The sequence below is a fragment of the Macaca mulatta genome, chromosome 14 (genome assembly GCF_049350105.2).
Source record: "Macaca mulatta isolate MMU2019108-1 chromosome 14, T2T-MMU8v2.0, whole genome shotgun sequence".
Taxonomy (NCBI): Eukaryota; Metazoa; Chordata; class Mammalia; order Primates; family Cercopithecidae; genus Macaca; species Macaca mulatta.
The window spans coordinates 77,202,125-77,222,108 of NC_133419.1; the positions used below are offsets into that span (position 1 = coordinate 77,202,125).

The 19,984-nt window shown below is 43.8% G+C and overlaps 1 long non-coding RNA gene across 4 annotated transcripts in view; it reads right to left on the reverse strand.

Annotated features, from left to right (window-relative positions):
• LOC106993392 (uncharacterized) overlaps positions 1-19,984 on the reverse strand; it is a 42,434-nt gene that overhangs the window by 16,502 nt on the left and 5,948 nt on the right. For 2 of the 4 annotated variants that reach the window (XR_013404190.1, XR_001439618.3), the window contains 3 exons: positions 19,554-19,655; positions 17,817-17,885; positions 15,709-17,607 (listed from right to left, as the gene is read on the reverse strand). This is a non-coding gene — a long non-coding RNA (uncharacterized LOC106993392). Of the gene's footprint in view, positions 1-11,873; positions 13,804-15,708; positions 17,608-17,816; positions 17,886-19,553; positions 19,656-19,984 lie in introns of those variants that run through there. The other 2 variants (XR_013404191.1, XR_013404192.1) reach the window with 2 other exon arrangements.

A 19,984-nucleotide genomic window follows, 5' to 3' on the forward strand; every position in this document is an offset into this window, starting at 1 on the left:
GTTTGTTCTTCACCTCCCCCACATTTCCTGGGACAAGAGAGGCTTCAGATGGAGGTAGGGATCACGGTACTTTCACCCACTGGGTCAGGGTCTTCCCAAGTCCCTGCTTGTGGAAGGAGTCCTTGAGGGAGGGCCATGGAGCAAAAAGGCCTTAAACACAGGGCCGAAGCGTGCGGAGGCAGCGAAGGGAAGGAGGGGGCTTCTGCGGCAATCAGTTCTGGAGCAGGTCACCTCCGGCGAGCTGCAGCTTCGTCTCTGCAAAACGGGGCAGGGTGAAGGCCCAGTGAGAGCATGGGCGTGGATGCCATCACGCTGGGCGGGCTCGTCCTTCCCGGTGGGGATTCTGCCCTGCACCCTGCAACCGTGGCCTCCTGCCAGCCATAAGGAGAGTGGAAGCCCCGGCGGGCCTAGCCGCCCCGGGAGTCCCCGCGCCCCTCCTTCCCCTTGCGGAGACTCCCGGCCCGCAGCGCCACCTCGTGCTCACGCATGGCCAGACACCCCAGGTCCCCCCAGGGCCAGGAGCCAGGCCCAGGGCGGCTGCAGAACAAAGTGGGCTGAGCTGTTTGCTTTATGAGGCCAGTCCCTCCCCGCCCGCCAGACTACCCTCGCCCTGCTGTACTCCACCCTCCAGGAACCCTAGTGCTTAGGGCGAGGGCCTTCGAATCTTACACAATCAGGAAAATTAGTGCAAAGAATCCGTTTTGGAATTCACAGAAAAGGGTTGAAATCTTGGGTTCATCACTAACCAATTGTGTGATTTTTGACCAGGTCGCTTTATTTCTCTGAACCTGGAAAATAGGGATGAAAATATCCCCCTCAAGGCCGGGCAAGACGGCTCCTGCCTGTAATCCGAGCACTTTGGGAGGCTGAGGCAGGAGGATCGCTTGAGCTCAGGAGTTCAAAACTAAGACTAGCCTGCGCAACATAATTTAAAAATTTAAAAATTAACCGGGCATGGTGATGACGCCTGTAGTCCCAGCTGCTTGGGAGGCTAAAGTGGGAGGATGGCTTGAACCTGGGAGGTTGGGCGACAGAGCTAGACCCTGTTTAAAAAAAAAAGAAAGAAAGAAAAGAGAGAAAAAGAAAGACAAAAAAGAAAGAGAAAGAAAGGGGAAATATCTCCTTGATCCTGGGAGGTTGAGGCTGCCGTGAGCTGAGATTGTGCCACTGCACTCCAGCCTGAGTGACAGAGCTAGACCCTGAAATAAAAAGGAAGGGTGGGAGGGAGAGAGAAAGGAAGGAAGGAAGGAAGGGAAAATAGCTCCCTCCACAGGACTGTATGAAGAAGAAATGAAGTAACATTTGTAGAGAACCAAGTACTGTGTGCCTGGCACAAAATGACAGCCTGTAAGCGCTCTTTCCTGCCCTCATCCAACTTCATAGAGCCCCCCAAGTAGTTGGGACTACAGGCTTGTGTCACCATGCTCAGCTAATATTTTAAGATCTCGTTTTGTTGCCCAGGCTGGTTTTGAACTCGTGAGCTCAGCTTCATAGCGTTATGAAGTAGATTACAGAGCCATGTAGTCTGAGTCCGTTTTTATAACTGTCACTCAGAACTGAAGAATTTTGTAAAGTTCTGGGACTGTAGAATCACAGAACAACACCCGGTAATCCACAGGGTCATGGAGTAGGTACTCACCGTCAGCTCTGGCCCAGCTCACCACCCTGGGTCAGCAGGGTCACCAATCTCTTTCCGCCTTTCATAATAATGCAGCGGCCAGCTATGGTTATGTGTTCCTCATGCTTTGGGTACATGCCATCATCTCCTCACAACTGCACCAGGTTTTTTGTCACCATACAGATGAAGAAACCGGCATAGGCCAGGCTTTATCTGTCAGATGGCAATTCTCACATTCTTCCTTGTCCTACCCCAGGGGCCGGGCCAGATGCGTAAACCCCATGAATCAGAGAGGGTAGAGGTGCACTGAGAGACCAGAAAGCACTGGGATTCCATTGCTTTTTCATTTTCAAATAAATTGGAGAAGTTAATGCAGTTCTACATAGCTCCAATCAGACTGTTGATTCTAGATCTTAGAGCATAAAAAGCCGAAGTTCAAAGTTAAAGTCCTTTCTCTCCTGGCCCCTTTTCACAGATGGGGAAACTGAGGCCCAGAGACGAGTAAGTTACCATGGTCCATGGCCAGGATTCTGTGCTTCAGAACTGCCTGTGTGATTTGTGGGACCCAGTATAAAATGAAAATGTAGGGCCCCTTGTTCGAAGTTATTAGGATTTCAAGATGACAAGAACAGAGCATTAAGCCAAGCACAGGGTCCTTCTATGGTTTCACTTCCCAAGAAGCCAGCCCTACTGCGATTTGATTATCTCATTTCTAAAGGAGGGGCAAACACCCAGACAGTGTTGGTCAGGATGGCAGAAGAGAGTAGGTGTAGATTTGTGTGTAATCCAATCCCTCTGTAGTTCAGGGAGCCAATGAGACTCTTCCAAATTCAGAAATGTCCCTCTGTTGTTATCACACAACCCCCTGGTTTCCCCAAATTGTCATGGCCAAAAGGCTTTCAGAGGGAAAAGGCGGCTAAAGAGGTAGATTCTACCATCCAGCTGCCACCAAACCAGCTCATGAGCTGTTTCTCTGGACTGCCAGGAATATGGTGAGCAGAGGCCTACCCCTTGCTCACTTTATGTGCTTACAGAATTTAAAGTCCACCAGTGCTAACGCCCACGCATACCTAATCTCCACCAAGGGCAATGTCTATGATGACAGAGGTCATCATAGGCTAATAGGACCTTGCCCATCAATGTTCAGCGTTCCTTGTTGGCTAACGTTCACCAGGGTGCAAATATTGGTTGATATCTAATGTTTATCATATGAATGATAGCTTCCACCAATGACCAATATCCACAAAGGGAAAATGTCTGTTGGAGGCAGTGTTCACTGTATATCAGTGCCCAGTGTTCACTGGTAGCTAATTGCAATTATACTTGCTCTGTGCATCAATACCCAATGTCAGTCCATAGCTCAGCTTCTAACGACAGCAAATGTCTATCCAGTTAAGTCACATGCCCTGTGTTTATTCTTCTCTTTATTTATTTAAGTACTAGTGGTTCTGTCTACAGGGATTATTGTGTTTGTTGAGCTTGGAGGGAAATTCCTGTGTGTTTATTCTTTAGTTCCCAAAGCAATTTATTATTTTCTTTTGCATATCCATTAGATAGTCAAAGTGTTCTGAACTGGAGGTACAAACACATTTATGTTTCTTTTTGTCTTCCTTCCTTCCTTCTATCTTTCCTTCCTTCCTTCCTTCCTTCCTTCCTTCCTTCCTTCCTTCCTTCCTTCCTTCCTTCCCTCCCTCCCTCCCTCCGTCCCTCCCTCCTTCCCTCCTTCCCTCCTTCCCTCCTTCCCTCCTTCCTTTCTTCCTTTCTTCCTTCCTTCCTTCCTTCCTTCCTTCCTTCCTTCCTTTTCTTTTTTCAGGCTCTCATTCTGTCACCCAGGCTGGAGTGCAGTGGTGTAATCATAGCTCACTGTAGCCAATCTCCCTTGCACAAGCAAGCCTCCTGCCTCAGCCTCCCGAGTAACTGGGACTATGGGCTTGCATCACCATGCTCAGCTAATATTTTATTTTTTAGTAGACAAAGTCTCATTTTGTTGCCTAGGTTGGTCTTGAACTCCTGAGCTCAAGAAATCCTCCCACTTCAGCCTCCCAAAGTATTGAGATTACATACGTGAGCCACTGTGCCCTGCCATGTTTCTTTATATATGAACATATGTATATGTAACATATAAATAATTGCATATATGACACAGGAAGACACAGAAATAATATATACATGATACAGGAAGACACAGAAAAAGAGAAACTAGTCTTTTACCAGAAGTATCAACTCAGGAACAATTTTCTAATTAGCTGAGCCTCAGAAGCAACAACTTTTCCAAAGTGAAGGGATGAATGGAGGTGCCAGCCCTCTTGCTCAGGTTAAGAAAGGCAAAGAGCCCGGCTTTTGGCTGTAAAAAGCCAGGTTCCCTAATCAGGTGAAGGCCCGAGGCGGGGACTTCTTAGGGCAGTGTAACTAGTAGCCAAGGCACAGGCTCCAAAGGGAGGTTGCCTGGGCTCAAGCCTGGCCCTGCCACTCACAGCTGGGTGTCCCGGGGTGAGCTGCTCAGCCCCTCGTTCACCCTCAGTTCCACATCTGTAAATGGAAGTCTAGTAGCTACCTCACAGGGCAGTTGTTGAAAATAAGCTAATGCTCCTAAAACCCTGAGAAGAGTGCTCTGTGTATGATAAGTGTTCATAGACATCACATGATTTATTTGTTTTGAAAATTCTTTTAGTCAAACTTATAAGTTTTCTGTGGCTCAAGATATTCTCAACCAGGGTTTCTTTAGTGGCCATCAGCTCCCAGAGGGTGATATCATGGAAGCTGTTATGCTTAAGAATTTGTTTAAAAAGACGTCCTACCCTGTGCCCCAGTACATTTCAACACCACCCAGCCACACAGCCGCCTTCTGGCCCAACACTCTTAAAGACACAGTGCTTAGGAAATGTCCTCATGCCCGTTTCCTGAGGCAGGTTTGCCACTGTTTCCCCAGGCCTGCATCACAGATGGCAGTCACTGACCTGCTGTGATTTGAGAGATGGAGAGAAAAACCTTCCACTCTTCTTACTCTCCCTAATAGCCTCAGTCTCTGCCTTCAGTGCCACCATTTCCCTTTGGCTTAAGCTATGATTGTTGTCCAAGGCCTCTCCTAGATAGGCAAGGACTCAGGATACCAAGAGTGTGATGAGGGGATAGAGATGAGATATCTGGGTTGGATGCGGGAGTGGGGCATTTTCTAACTAATGGGGTGCAAGAGGTACCTGAGCATGCTCTCAAAATGTGTTATACCCTAAAAAATGTTTTTAAGGTAGTGTGTTGATATAACAGTTGTTAAGACCATGATGCTAGAGGCATCCATAGAGATCCATAGAGAAGGTAGTTGAAGGGTAGGGCGTTTTATTCACACATATGCTGCCTTCTCCACCAACTGATGTGATATCCTTTTCTATTCATGACTCCAGTGAACCCACACCTCTGAGGATTTACACTATTGTATTTGTACTCCTCTTGAGTCTGGGCTGGAATGTGACTTTAATCAGTGCAATGCAGAACTGGTTCAGTGCCAGTTCTAAGACTACAAAGAGAAAGAAAAGTTCAAACTTCCAATATCCCAGCAGACTTCAGGCCCCAGCTGTGCCACCAGCTTCACGCTCATGAGTGACCACAACAAACCCAGCCGAACCAACCAGCCCAGCCCAGCCCTGGTTGCAGAGTCATGAGTAAATAAAATGGTGGTTGTTCTAAGCCTTCGTGCTTTGCAGTGGTTTCTTATAAGGCAATAGATGACTGAAACAGCAAAAGCCACAGCCTCCACCTCCCCCAGCCACATTTCCCCTCTCCTCCCTGCTTGCTAACCTCACTGGAGCCCTGGGACATGGGCAGCTGAAGATGCAGAAAAGATGCCAAATGAAAAATCCACCCTCCTTGACGACAGCCCAGCTGAGGGGAGCAGGCAGAGAGGGGCGGTTGAAGGAAGCACGCTGCCTGGTGTTTGAAAGCGTATGAGGGGCTGCTCTGAGCACATCTTACATTCTTGTCTCAAGACCACCCAGCAGGCATGGCCCCTCCTGGTAACCTCGCACGCTCCTCCCGTACTCCTCCCCAGTCCCTGGACAGACCCACCTCTCCCTCTTAGACTCTCCATGGGTCCCTTCTCCCCACCTGCTGCTGGGATCAGGAAGAATAAAGACCTGAATTCACTGTCTTATTTGTTGTTGTTGTTGTTTGTTTGTTTGTTTTTTGAGACGGAGTCTTGCTCTGGCACCAGGCTGGAATGCAGTGGTACAATCTGGGCTCACTGCAACCTCCGCCTCCTGGGTTCAAGCAATTCTCCTGCCTCAGCCTCCCGAATAGCTGGGACTACAGGCACATGCCACTACGCCCAGCTAATTTTTGTATTTTTAGTAGAGATGGGATTTCACCATTTTGGCCAGGATGGTCTCGATCTCTTGACCTCGTGATCCACTGCCCTAAGCCTCCCAAAGTGCTGCGATTATAGGTGTGAGCCACCATGCGTGGTCTTTTTTTTTTTTTTTAAGACAGAGTTTACTCTTGTTTCCCAGAGTGCAATGGCATGATTTCAGCCCACTGCAACCTCCGCCTCCCGGGTTCAAGCGATTCTTCTGTCTTAGCCTCCCAAGTAGCTGACATTACAGGCACCCACCACCATGCCCGGCAATTTCCGTACTTTAGTAGAGAAGGGGTTTCACCATGTTGGCCAGGCTGGTCTCGAATTCCTGACCTCAGGTGATCCGCCCGCCTCGGCCTCCCAAAGTGCTGGGATTACAGGCATGAGCCACCACGCCCGGCTCACTGTCGTGTTTCCTTCAGACTAAGGGACTCCCAGGAGGGAACTGAAGCTAAATGAGGCCAGTCACTGTGTGGAAGCAGGTGGAAGCTGCTCAGAGGGGAAGAGGTGGAGGGGACAGACCAGCACTCCCAGGGGACCCTGGGAAAGGCGTAGCTTTTGGGCGCTTCCCGCAGACTGTGGGCAAAGTCATACTTAAAGCAGGCTTTAAATACTCTCCCCACACACAGACACAAACACTGTCATTCCTGGACTTGCCCCACCCACCAGTAACATTCGACATCCTGCTCAGACACGTGAGGCTGGCAGGGAGGGGACAGAATGGGTGCATGCTGGGCGTGTAGGAGTGAGTCTGGATTCTGAGCAGACCTCAGGAGTGACTACACAGACGTCCTTTGCTAACATGTTTTAAAGAAAGGTGACCTCAAGGGTAGAAGAGGAGAGGGGGAGGAATGAATGCTTCCCTATCCTCGCACCCACCAGCCTGATTAGCTCCCATTCATCCTTCCTGCCTCAGCTACCATGCCACCTCTTCTGGGAAGCCCTCCCTGACCACCTCCCCCCATCCTACAACAGGCAAAGTTAGATGCTCCTCGTCTGTGCCAGCCCAGTACCTGGTCTACCCTTCAGAGTGATGCTCATCACATTTACTTTGTGTTTATTTTTCCCCAGAGGCAGGAACTGTTCCTGCCTTGCTCCCCACAGGGTCCACATCACCTAGGCTGCCGCCCAGCACATAGCTGGTTGTCAATTCATATCTGTAGGATTAATAAATGGGTCTGTTATATCCATTTTACTGATAGTGAAATGAAGGACCAGAGAGAGTAAGTGGCCCTTCCAAGGCTGCACAGCAAGCTCGCGGAAGAAACCACCAAGAAACCAGCTCTTGAGACTTCCAGCGTTTGTTCCAGTTCCTCTGCAAGGGAAACCCCCATTCCCTGCTCCCTCTTCTTCCCCTCCTCACAGCAGCAGGTGTGTGCTCAGACAGGCTTGGAGCTGGGCTAGGGTAGGAGCCCCTGTGAGGCTCCACCTCTGTCTCTCCACTCCTTGACCAGGACCCACTTCTGCTCCGAATCTTGCTGGTGACTAAGTCTGTGCCCTGCCTCACTCAGCCCACCGAAGCCCCACTGCCTATGGAGAGGTGAGTCTCACCTCTCTGAGCCTGCTTTCTTCCCCAGCCATAAGACGAGGCAGCCTAGGAGATCCTGAGGCTCCTTCGGCTGGGAGAGCCTATGATGCCCTGTGACGACGGAAGAGGTTGGGGCCAGCTCCGTGCTGCCTGCAGCGTGGTTCAAAGCACAAGTCTTCACCAAGCAACAGAAAGGCCCAGAAATCTCATTTTTTCCCAAATGTTCCAGAATTTGACTTCAATGTCACATACTTTTAAAACTTTCCCATATGTAGGGTGAGGGTAGGGAGTCATAGTTTTCAGTTTTTTACAACAAGCAAATCCAGATGATCTTACTGCAAAAACAGGTTTGGGCCACACTTTAAAGTTGACATGGATCTTCCATTTCATACCACACCTCATTTGCTCTGTGTAGCCTTCCTGTGAGGACAGCACGGCAGGGCTTAGCATCAGCACATTTCACAGTCAAGGAGAATGATGTCCAGAGAGTAGGTGGCAGGGCCTGGGACTTATACTCAGAGGCCCTGTCCCAAATTATGTCTGCTTCCTGCTCTCCACAGAGTGATTTGAGTTGAAAGGAGAAGAAAAAGGAAGGAAGGAAGGAAGGAAGGAAGGAAGGAAGGAAGGAAGGAAGGAAGGAGAGGGAAGGAAGGAAGGAAGAAAAGAAGGAAGGAAGGAAAGAAGGAAGGAAGGAAGGAAGGAAAGAAGGAGAGGGAAGGAAGGAAGGAAAGAAGGAGAGAGAGAGAAGGAAGAAAAGAAAGAAGAAAAAAAGGTTGCATATAATAACTTGATTGGTAGACCTGCCAGAGGAGCCTGCTTAGCCCTGGCAGGAGGCTAAATCATTTGGTGGGAAGCCCTTTCTCTATGGGATGGGGTGAGAGATGACAAGAATAATAAAACTCTGAGACAAAGCCAACAGCATGCTGAGTGACTCAAAGGATTAGGGCAGACCAGAGAGTAGGCCCCTGGGTCTTAGTGTGCAGGATTCGTCCCCACATACACGTGAGAGCCGTATGTTTGGCAGACACCACAGTCCTAGCCATGGGGCTCCCAGAGATGGACCAGAGCCAGCACTGGCCCCAGTGACTTTCCATCCCATGGGAGAGCCAGATAACTGCAATACAAGGTGGAAAGTGACTGCATAGGTAGGGCACGAGCTTGAGTTCCCATCTGACAAAGGGGCAAACCTTGCAAGAATGGTTTGCAAGGGAAACCTTGCAAGAATGGAGTTGCGGGCAGAGTGTGGACAGGGATTCCAGGTCTCCAACTTGTCATGAAGTTTGTGCCCACCAGAGGGCGCTGCCTGAGACACTCCCGTTCCTTTCTCCGCCCGCCCATTGCTCCCTTTCTTCCTGCCCTGTGCCGGGCTTGTCTCTCTATACACAGGCAGGGGTTTAGAGGGGTCCCCACAAGAGGAAAGCAGAGGGCAAGCTCAGAGGCAGAAGTCTGACGAGCAGCGGTTTTCAGCAGCCACCAAAGAAAGACTCCATCGCTTTCACATCTTCCCCTCTGATAAAAGAACTTTCAACCTGGTGTTTTATAGAATTTAAAAAATAATGTTTATTCAGTAGGCTGGGCCTGGTGGCTCATGCCTGTAATCCCAGAACTTCTGGAGGCTGAGATGGGAGAATTGCTTTAGTCCAGGAGTTCAAGACCAGCCCGGGCAAGGTAGTGACCCTGTCTCTAAAATAAATAAATAAATATTTTAAAAATAAAATAAAATAAAATTCAATAAGTAGTTCAGAGGGTCTCCTGCGTCCAGACCCAGAGACAAGTACTGGGGAAAGAGCCATGACCACAGACCTCCTTGGTCCCTGCTGTCATGGTGGTGGCCATCTACAGGGAGGGCCGATGATAAACGGGTGGCTGGGCATCTAAGTAAGTGAGAAGATGGTCAATGCTATGAAGAGGGCAAATGGGAGCACAGTAGAGGTGCCAGAGGTGCCAGCAGAGGTGACATGGCTGGGTGCTACTCTCACATTGAGCTGAGACTTGAACAAAGGGAGGTAGCCAAACCTGCAGGAACCTGAGGAACCTTTTCCAAGAGAGGGAATCTCAGTGCAAAGACCTCAATGAGTGAGTGAGCTTGACTTGCTCAGACAGGACGCGAGGCTGGTTGGGGCTTGAGGGGAGAATTGAGGGCAGCAAGGCTGGCTGGATAGGCCACTGTCAGGGCTGTGGATTTTACTCCAGTCACAGCAGGAAGCCAGTTAGAGGCCTTTAGGCAGAGGTGATGCAGGCTCTGGGGACACTTTACAAAGATTGCCCTGGCTGTGAGTGCCAGAGCAGAGAGATCCATTAGGAAGTCCTTGCCATAAACCAGGAAGGAGATGAGAGTGACTTGATGGTAGCAGTGGAGATAGGAAGAAATGTAGGAATTTGAGTCTATTTTGAAATAAAAATAAAACTTGCAATGAAATGACAGGTTATCAGTGCCAGGCGCTGAGATGTAGATATTGTGTGTATTGACTTATTCATTCTTGCTGTGTATAAAGCTGTTTTACAGACGAGAAAATGGAAGCTCAGAGAGGTTAAGTAATTTGCCCAAGATCCCACAACTGATAAGTGACAGATTCTACATTTTAAAAACAAGTCTGTCTGGTTCCAGAGCCCACAAATAGACTGCTCAATGCAGAGAATGGAAAGCAAAAGATTAGCCGTACAGAATCAGAAACGGAATCCCAGAGTGCTAGTCCAACAACTTTGATGCAGGCTCCAGCCCAGACCAGAGACTTGTCTCAACTGTTTGGTTGTTCTCTTGGCCAAGGGCAGCTGCCCTGGGATCCAAAAGCTCATCAGAGAAAGCTCCCAGGAGCCCAAGTCTGCATTCTTCTCCTCCTTGGGTAACCCGCTCATGGTCACCCAGCCAGTTTAAATCCTGGGTCCTCTGACCTTCCTGTCCAGGCCTCCTCCCTGTCCCCACAGAGCCTTCTCAGCACAGCATAAAACCAAGAACATCACGTGGCCACTGCTCATGTCAGATGACAGCATGGCATATTCCCCTCATGAGTCCTTGGCTTTTTAACATGGACCTCAGAGCTTTAACTAAAAGTATTTGATTATGCATCCAGGTGCTGTGGCTCACGTCTGTAATCCCAGCACTTTGGGAGACCAAGGCCGGCGGATCACTTGAGATCAAGAATTCAAGAGCAGCCTGGCCAACATGGTGAAATCCCATCTCTACTAAAAGAACAAAAAATACAAAATAAATAAATAAATAAATAAAATCCTCGTGCCTGTAATCCCAGCTATTTGGGAGGCTGAGATAGGAGAATTGCTTGAACCCAGGAGGCAGAGAGAGGTTACAGCGAGCCAAGATCACACCACTGCACTCCAGCCTGGGTGACAGAGGGAGACTCCATCTAAAAAAAAAAAAAAATTGATTATGTATGTGGAGGCACCCAGGCATAAAGGTAGGTCAGCAGGGAAGGTATTTTGCTCCTCAAATTGGGGTAGCAAAGAGCTGGGTTACCTTGAATTCAATCACTCCTGCAATATTCAAGCTGCATCACAGAAGCGTGGGGGACACGAACAAGCATGGGGGGCAGTCTTTCTCTGATGTTCTCAAAAGATCCAAACCATAAAAAGCTTTCTTTACCTGGTGAAAATATACTGTAGCATAATAATCTACTATTATAACATTAGCTCTCTTGCATGAGAAGTTTTATACAACCAGAAAACATGCATTGAAAATAACAATTTAGGCGGGGCACAGTGGCTCACGCCTGTAACCCCTACACTATGGGAGACTGAGGTGGGCCAATCACTTGAGGCCAGGAGTTTGAGACCAGCCCGCCCAACATGGTGAAAACCCTGTCTCTATTAAAAACACAAAAATTAGCTGGATGTGGTGGCACGGGCCTGTAATCCCAGCTACTTGGGAGGCTGAGGCAGGAGAATCCCTTGAGCCTGGGAGACAGAGGTTGCGGTGAGCTGAGATCATACCACTGCACTCCAGCCTGGGTGGCAGAGAGAGACTCTGTCTCAAAAAAACCAAAAAACAGAAAATAACAATTGAGTGAAATTCCTTTATAAAATGTTTAAATGGCCCATCAGGTGACCAAATGTACCTGAAGCTTTGATTGTTTTCCCAGAAATATGGGACCAAACATTGGTTATAATCTATTTTAGCAATTTATAAGTCACCACACCAATATATTCAATTTGGATCATTTTATCTTTTCCGTGATGAGTTGTGGAATGCAGAACTTTTAATAATAAAAACTTGAAGGACTCAGGAAGGACAACGTGGTCATCCTGGTTCTCCATGAGTCCATGCTTAGTTAACTTTAGATTAGTTAAATTTATATCCTCTTGAATGGCAGTTGTTTCTTCAAATTACGTGAATAGCACTGGTAATTGATGGATTATCATAAGTAATTTGACTTAGACCATGGAGTTCATTCAAATTATATATCTAAACAATTTCAGTATCAGCTGGTTAAACATGAAAATCCAACAAAATATTTTCTTGGTATTTAATTAATTTTTTGTTCTACTTGGGTTAGTAGCTTTATACAAGGAAATTTGGTTATTTCTGTGGTTTACAATCAGTTAACATAATAACCATAATTATGATTGATAGCATATACTCAGATATATTAGAATTTTAGAAATCCCATACAATTTTGGAACATATGTTAACATTTCACACACAGAATTTTTTATAATATTTATTTTTTAAAAACCTTCCACAACTTGTTCAAACCTTTAGCTTTATCTTAACTTAAAATAATTCTTTAACACTTGGCAAAAAAAAAAAAAAACCAAATTCACATTCCCATGCCTTCTTATAATCTTTTACCAAAAACACATTTTACTTTTCTTACACACCTTATATGTAAAACAGTTTCTTCAGTAGTCTAGATTACATGTTACAGTGTTAACTCTTTGCAACTTTACTTTTGGTGAAAACCTTGGTAAGTTTAGGATTTTAATTATGTACAAGGAGTGGAGCCTAAGACCCACACAGAAGTGCAGATAAGGTCTGACTTCTTCCAGTGTCTAACTCCGCATGTCCCAGGTCTTACCTAGCTGTAAAGCAGGCAGGTTGTACAATTAAGAGTCATGGTGTCATTTTATGAAGCATTTAGGTGGCCTAATCACCTTTAAATTGTACAACATTTCTTGCATAAATTCTCTTCCATAAATTCTTTCATGTCATTCACAAACAATGTATGACATGCTTGGACTTTCTGACTTGTCCTAAACATCCCTCTTTTAAACAACCAATTATTTTACTTTAGGACAAAAAATTACCATATAAGATCCTTTTGTATGTAAAATATCTTTTCTTTATAACCTTCTTTGCATAGCTAGGGGGCATGGCTAATTTCACACATTCCCAGGCCTTATCTAGAATATAATGCTCCAAAATAAATTGAACAATTTTTAAAAGTCAGAGAAGTAGTTTATGACCTAAAGTATTTAGCAAACCTAGTATCTGACCTGCATAATTTAAGCCAAATGTTTACATTTTTTGAAGATATTTTTATTTTGCCAATAATCTTTCTAACTGTCTTTGTTCCCAAAGATTGCTTAAGTCACATGAACTAAATAAAAGGCATTGAATGGCCAGGTGCAGTGGCTCATGCCTATAATCCCAGCACTTTGGGAGGCTCAGGCGGGTGGATCACCTGAGGTCAGGAGTTCAAGACCAGCCTGACAAATATGGTGAAACCTCCTCTCTACTAAAAATACATAATTAGCTGGGCACGGTGGCTCATGCTTGTAGTCCCAGCTACTCAAGAGGCTGAGACAGGAGAATCGCTTAAACCTGGGAGGCAGAGAGAGGTTGCAGTGAGCCAAGATCATGCCACTGCACTCTAGCCTGGGCAACAGAGTGAGACTCCATCTCAAAAATAAAATAAAATAAAATAAAATAAAATAAAATAAAATAAAATGCATTACATGTTCTACTTTTCTGACAAAATATTTAAGCTCCTATATCGGGGGAGCCCACCCCCAATATTTCAACATAGGTTCTTTCTATTTTCCCTAAGTGTTGGCCAGTCTGAGAAATAAAAAGAAAGAGTACAAATAAAGGAATTTTACAGCTGGGCCACCTGGGATGACATCACATATCCGCAGGACCATGATGCCCACCTGAGCCGCAAAACCAACAAGTTTTTATTAGGAATTTCAAAAGGGGAGGGGGTGTAAGAAAAGGGAGTAGGTCACAAAGATCACATGCTTCAAAGGGCAGAAAGGAGAACAAAGATCACATGCTTCTGACGAAAAGGGCAAGGACAAAATCAGGAACTCCTGATAAGGGTGTATGTTCGGCTGTGCACGTATTGTCTTGATAAACACCTTAAACAACAGAAAACAGGGTTTGAGAGCAGAGAACAAGTCTAACCTCAAATTTACCAGGGTGGGATTTTACCCCCACCCTAATAAGCCTGAGGGTACTGCGGGAGAGCAGGGCGTATTTCAGTCCTTAGCCACATAAGACAGACACTCCCAGCGTGGCCGTTTATAGACCTCCCCCGAGGAATGCAATTCTCTTCCTAGAGTATTAATATCAATATTCCTTGCTAGGAAAAGAATTTAGTGATATCTCTCCTACTTGCATGTCTGTTAATAGGCTCTCTGCAAGAAGAAAAATATAGCTCTTTTTGCCCGACCCTGCAGGCAGTCAGACCTTATGGTTGTCTTCCCTTGTTTCCTAAAATTACTGCTATTCTCTTCTTTTTCAAGGTGCACTAATTTCATATTGTTCAAACACACATGTTTTACAATCAATTTATACAGTTAACACAATCATCACAGTGGACCTGAGGTGACGTACATCCTCAGCTTACAAAGACAACAGGATTAAGAGATTAAAGTAAGACAGGCATAAGAAAAAGAGTGTTATTAGGGAAGTGATAAATGTCCATGAAATCTTCACAATTTATGTTCCTCTGCCACGGCTCCAGCCGGTCCCTCTGTTCAGGGTCCCTGACTTCCCGCAACACTCTTATTATTAAACCAATTAATTAAAGCTCTTTTATATTACATACACAACACATATAAATAAACAGACAGCCAGAAGATAAAGGACTCATTCCCTAAGCCAGGAATTGAACCCTAAACCTGGGCCACCATTGTGAATAGAGAAAGCACGGCCACATGGTTGCAAGGTCAAGCTCCCAAGGACATGACTGACCAGTTTGCTGGGCAGCCTTGAATAGTGAGCCTATAGGTTCCTAGGCACACATTTTATCCTAAGGTACCCCTCTTTATAACAGAACAATATAGAAAGACACATAAAGCACACTGGATTCACTACAGTTTAAGACCAGCCTCAGGATTCTTTTTTCGTGTTAATCAAAACTTTGCAGAGGAGATAAACAGTGACTTTTACCATTTATTTAACCAGTTTGCACAGAGAGACAGAAGCCAGAGTCTGACTGGTAAGAAATTCTTACCCTTTTGCCGGTATGTCAGGCTTCTGAGTTCTTTCTGAGTGGCCCTAGTGGCCCTGCTTAACTGTATGCAAACAAACACATTGCTGTGAATTAAGAATATGCGCAAATAGTTTACAAATTTTGGAAAAATTAGGCAGAGAGAGAAATATGACTCAAATTCTATTTACGAAAGTATGCTCAACACACTTAACATATCAGGAAGCTTAACTCTAAAAAGTCAGTTTAAGATTAAAAAGCTGGTATGTTCCATTAATTCCTGAAAGCCTGACAAAGGTAGCCTACGAATTTCAGCTAAATAGAACCGATGATGACTTGCTAGAAACACATAGAAAACAAAATAACTATCCACAGAATAAAATCAAACCTTTTCACTAGAAACTAAAAATATTCATGGTTTTATATATACATGCATACACAAGCAAAGCCCAGAGGAGAATAAGCAGCAAACAAGTGAAAATTAGAAGCAAAAACAAATAAACAGGAAACCAACCCTGAATTTTTCTTATTCAATCTACCGTGGAGGTTATGGTGTTACCCAGGGCCCCCAAAAACCCACATGATGAATATTTTATTCTTGATACACAATTCAATATCCTTAAGTTCACCAATATCATCATACATCCTGTGCAATCAAGAAATTCACTTTAGGCACATGACCAATAGGTACTCCAGTGCCAGCACTATGCATGCAAAACAGTAAACATAGTGTGAAGCAATGCAAGCATGTATGTGTAATTTGGCTGCACACTAAATCGAGCTTCATGCCTAACCATATGTAAAAAAGAACTGCCAAACTGCCAATACATTTCTTTACAATATTTGTTTTATTTTAATCAAGACTAAGAGCTTTAACTATGAAATGTTAATTAGCCAAATGTCTCCAATTCTCTATCAGGTTTTAAATAATATTCTATTATCTAAACATTTCCACACCCTTACCCCCTACTTACTAGTTCTTTACTACATTGTTTCATAAATAACTTTTTCAAATCTGTAATTTGAACCAACTTTTAGATAACTTCTGAATTAGACAAAATGATTCTTTTCTGACTAATAACATAACCCTTTTGGGCACATTTTGTATACAGAATTATGTGTTAACTAGAATTCTTATGTTTAGTAACCTAAAACTTTAGTGAGACCCTAAAAAGCAAGAAATCCTGAACCATCAGCTATGGGCATTTATAGACAAGAACAATTCCATAATTTTAGAAACATGTTTTCCTGTATCATAACCCTTTCTCAATTGGAAATGACTCATATATTCAATGAGCATCAAAAATAATCTTAAGATTTTAATTTATGCAAAAAGTTTACCTAAAACATTTATCCCATGTACATGGACTCAATTCCCTCATTTTTAAACAGTTTATCTAGATTACTTCTGTAAACTGAGATATTGGACACTATCATTTGAAGTTAGTTATTTCCTTGTTAACCATGTTTTTAATCACCAGAGAACATCAAATGCTCACCTAAACCTAAGTAAGAGCCTCAAAGTTAAATACATGGGTATTTTTGCCAACAACTCAAAATCAAAAGATTTAGCTAATACTAACTTACTCTCATTTGTCAAAAAAAGGCACACAAACCAAGATCATTTTGTTTTAGCTGGGTTTATAGTTTTATAACCTTCTATGCTAAACCCTGACATCTCAAAATATCTAGCAGAGACAAATATAAAATCCAGACAAAAATGTACGCTGACAATTCTGAAGGTATTTCTATTTTTATTTTACCCATTATTTTAAAGTCAGCTTGTTTTGTAAAGTTATACTTAAGCCACGTGAACTTGAAGATTGCTTGGACTTATTTGCTTAATTTATTAGCGCTCTTTTACTTATCAGCCAATCTGATAGACACAACATATAACAATAAATTACATACAAATAAAGATATCTAGACATATACACACACATGAATGAAGATCTAATGGCTTGGAATCCTAGCCATGAGATAGCAATACAAGCTCACTGGTTTCACTTTGCCCCAATAGGTAATCCAACGAAGGCTGTGAACCAAAATTTCAGGTACAGAAGTTTCCTTGGCAGTTTGATTTTTAAAGCCAAACCTCTCCAGACTCCAAAGAATACTGGGCCCAAACAGCACCAAAGGAGAGCATCACAGGTTAACCAGCCCCCCTACTTAGAACAGCAGCACAAAAGCCTGGCCACATGCAACGCCATCCCACTTTCCCATTCAACAGCAAACTTCAGATTCCAAACAAGATTGGGGCCAAACAGTATTGTAACTGTGAGAGAAAATTCGTAAGAGGGCCTAGTACTGGGCCTCAGCACTTCTGCCAAGGGCGTCCGCTTTGGAGAGGTTGAGGACTGGAGGATCTCCCGGAGTGTCCCCCTTTGGGGTCCAATCTTAGAGTGTCAGACGTCTCTGACCTTAGGTGGGCACTGGTGCCACTTGCAAGTTTTCCCACCAGAGGCGATGGCCCACTGTGAGCTTTCCTTTTGTCCCAGGATTAAGGCCTTGACTTCTAGCTTCCTTATAACTTGATAAGGCCATGCTTTCCCATGTTTCCTGTTCCATGAGCTTTAATGATAGGAGCTGGAGGCTAGGTGGGTTTCTCTGCCCTTAGCCAGTGGATTGGGAAAGGGAAGAATTTCGCATAAGAAAAGAAGGTGTAAGTCGCCTGAAACTCATGAGAGTTTGCCCGAGCTGCACCAAATGTAGGGATCAGGGACCACAACTGGAAAAGATAAAAAATTGCCCTTCAGAGTGGCCCCAGCCAGAAGCCTGTGGCTGCCTCTGTGTTTAGGCACTGCCCACCAAGCGTCCCAAGTTGGAAACAAAAAGAGAGAGAGAGAGAGAGAGAGAGAGAGAGAGAGAGAGACTCACTTGTACAGAGTAGAAAGGAAAGTGGAAAGGAGAAAAATAAATTCCAAACTTCGGGCTTACCTCTGGCTGGTTCACCAAAATATGTTACCAGTTGAAGGTGTCCAGGTTCTTGGCGTCTTGAACAAAGAACTGGACAAAACACACAAACAAAGCAAGGAGAGAATGAAGCAACAAAAGCAGAGATTTATTGAAAATGAAAGTACACCCCATAGGGGTGTCGAGCATAGGGCCTCAAGAGCCCGTTACAGAATATTCTGGGGTTTGAATATACTCTAGAGGTTTTCATTGGTTACTTGGTGTATGCCCTATGTAAACTGTCATAGCCGAAGTGTTTCCATTTGATTTAGTTCTAGGAAGTCCAGCATGAATCGGCCTTAGGTTCCCTGCCTCCAGACCCTATATTCCTGCCTCAGAAGAACAGAGGAGCATCAGGGACCCAAAATACCCCTGTGGCTGCCCCCATACTGGCCCTTAGTAATCAAAGAAATACAGATTTAAATACTAAGGATTTTGTTTTGTTTTATGTCTAGGAGGTGGTCCCTAGCTTGGAGGAGAACAGGCTGTTTCATACCCAGCTTGAGACACAGCATTGGCACAAACCTTGCTGAGGAGCAATTTGGCAATACGTTCCCTATGCCCTAAAAATTGCCTCAGTAATTTCACTTCTGTAATACTCTTCTTAGGAAACAATCATAGATAAGTAAAAGATTTAGCTACAATAATATTTATTTTGCTACTTATAAAAGCAAAAATATTGAAGACATTCTAAAGATTCATCAATAGCATGGCTGTTTAAGTAACTTATGATATGTTTCAGGACAGAATATTGGCAACCATTAAAAATTCAGCTGCATGGCAAGGTGCGGTGGCTCACACCTGTAATCCCAGTACTTTGGAGGGTGGAGGCAGGAGGATTGCTTGAGCCTAGGAGTCAGAGTCCAACCTGGGCAATACAGTGAGACCTCATCTCAAAAAAAGAAGAAGAAAGAGAGAAAAAAAGACCAAGCTGCACACAGGGAAAAAAATTTTTAAAACATTTGATTCCTATCTCACATCTTATATAAAAATTAACTCAAAATGGATCACAGATCTAAATGTAAAACAAAATGGTACAATTTTTAGGAAAAAACATAGGAGAAAATCTTTAAGATCAAGGACTACGCAAAGGGATTTTTAGACTTCAGATCTAAAGCAGACTCCACAAATGAAAAAATCGATAAATTGGACCTCATCAAAATTTAAAAGTTTGGTTTGTAAAAGAATCTGTGAAGAAGATGAAAAATTAAAGTACAGGCTGGGCTAAAATAGTTGCAAACCACACGTCCAACAAAGAACTTATATGTAGTATGTACAAAGAATTCTCAAAACTCAGCAGTAAAAAGAACAAAATCTCAATCAGGCAAAAAATGGGCAAAAAAAAAAAATGGGCAAAAAAACATGAACAGACATTTCACCAAATAAAATATACAAAAGGCAAATAATCACATTAAAAGATGTTCCACTTAATTGGCCATCAGTGAAATGCAAATTAAAACCACAATGATATAACACTACATACCTACCATAGTGGCTAAAATAAAAAATAGTGACAACACCAAATGCTGGCAGGAATGTGGAGAAAGTGGATCACTTGTGCATAACTGCTGGGAATGCAAAAGGGCACAGCCATTCTGGAAAACAGTCTGATAATTTGTTATAAAACTAAGCAATACACTCATCATACGACCCAGCAATCACACTCTTAGGCGTTCATCCCAGAGAAATGAAGACATATTCACATGAAACCTGGACACAAACCTTCATCATAATCATCTGTAATGGTCAGAAAGGGGAAACAACTCTGATGCTCTCCAATAAGTGAAAGGTATACAAGCCATAGTATATCCATACCATAAAATCCTGCATAGCAATGTAAAGGAACACATTATTGACACTTGAAAAGGTTTCAAAGGAATTATGAAATATATCCAATCCCAAAATGTTATATACTATATTATTCTAACAATATATAATGTATTAACATTAATATTATATAATGTTATATAGTTATAGATTAATAGTATATAATATTGATAATATAATAATATTGAAATAATACTAAGATTATGTAGAATATATAATATTCTTGGAATCATATAGCATGTAACAAAAAACAGTAGGTATGTAATCAAAGAAATATACTATACTATCTTTACACACTATAAGAATGGTATGTAACATTCCAACCA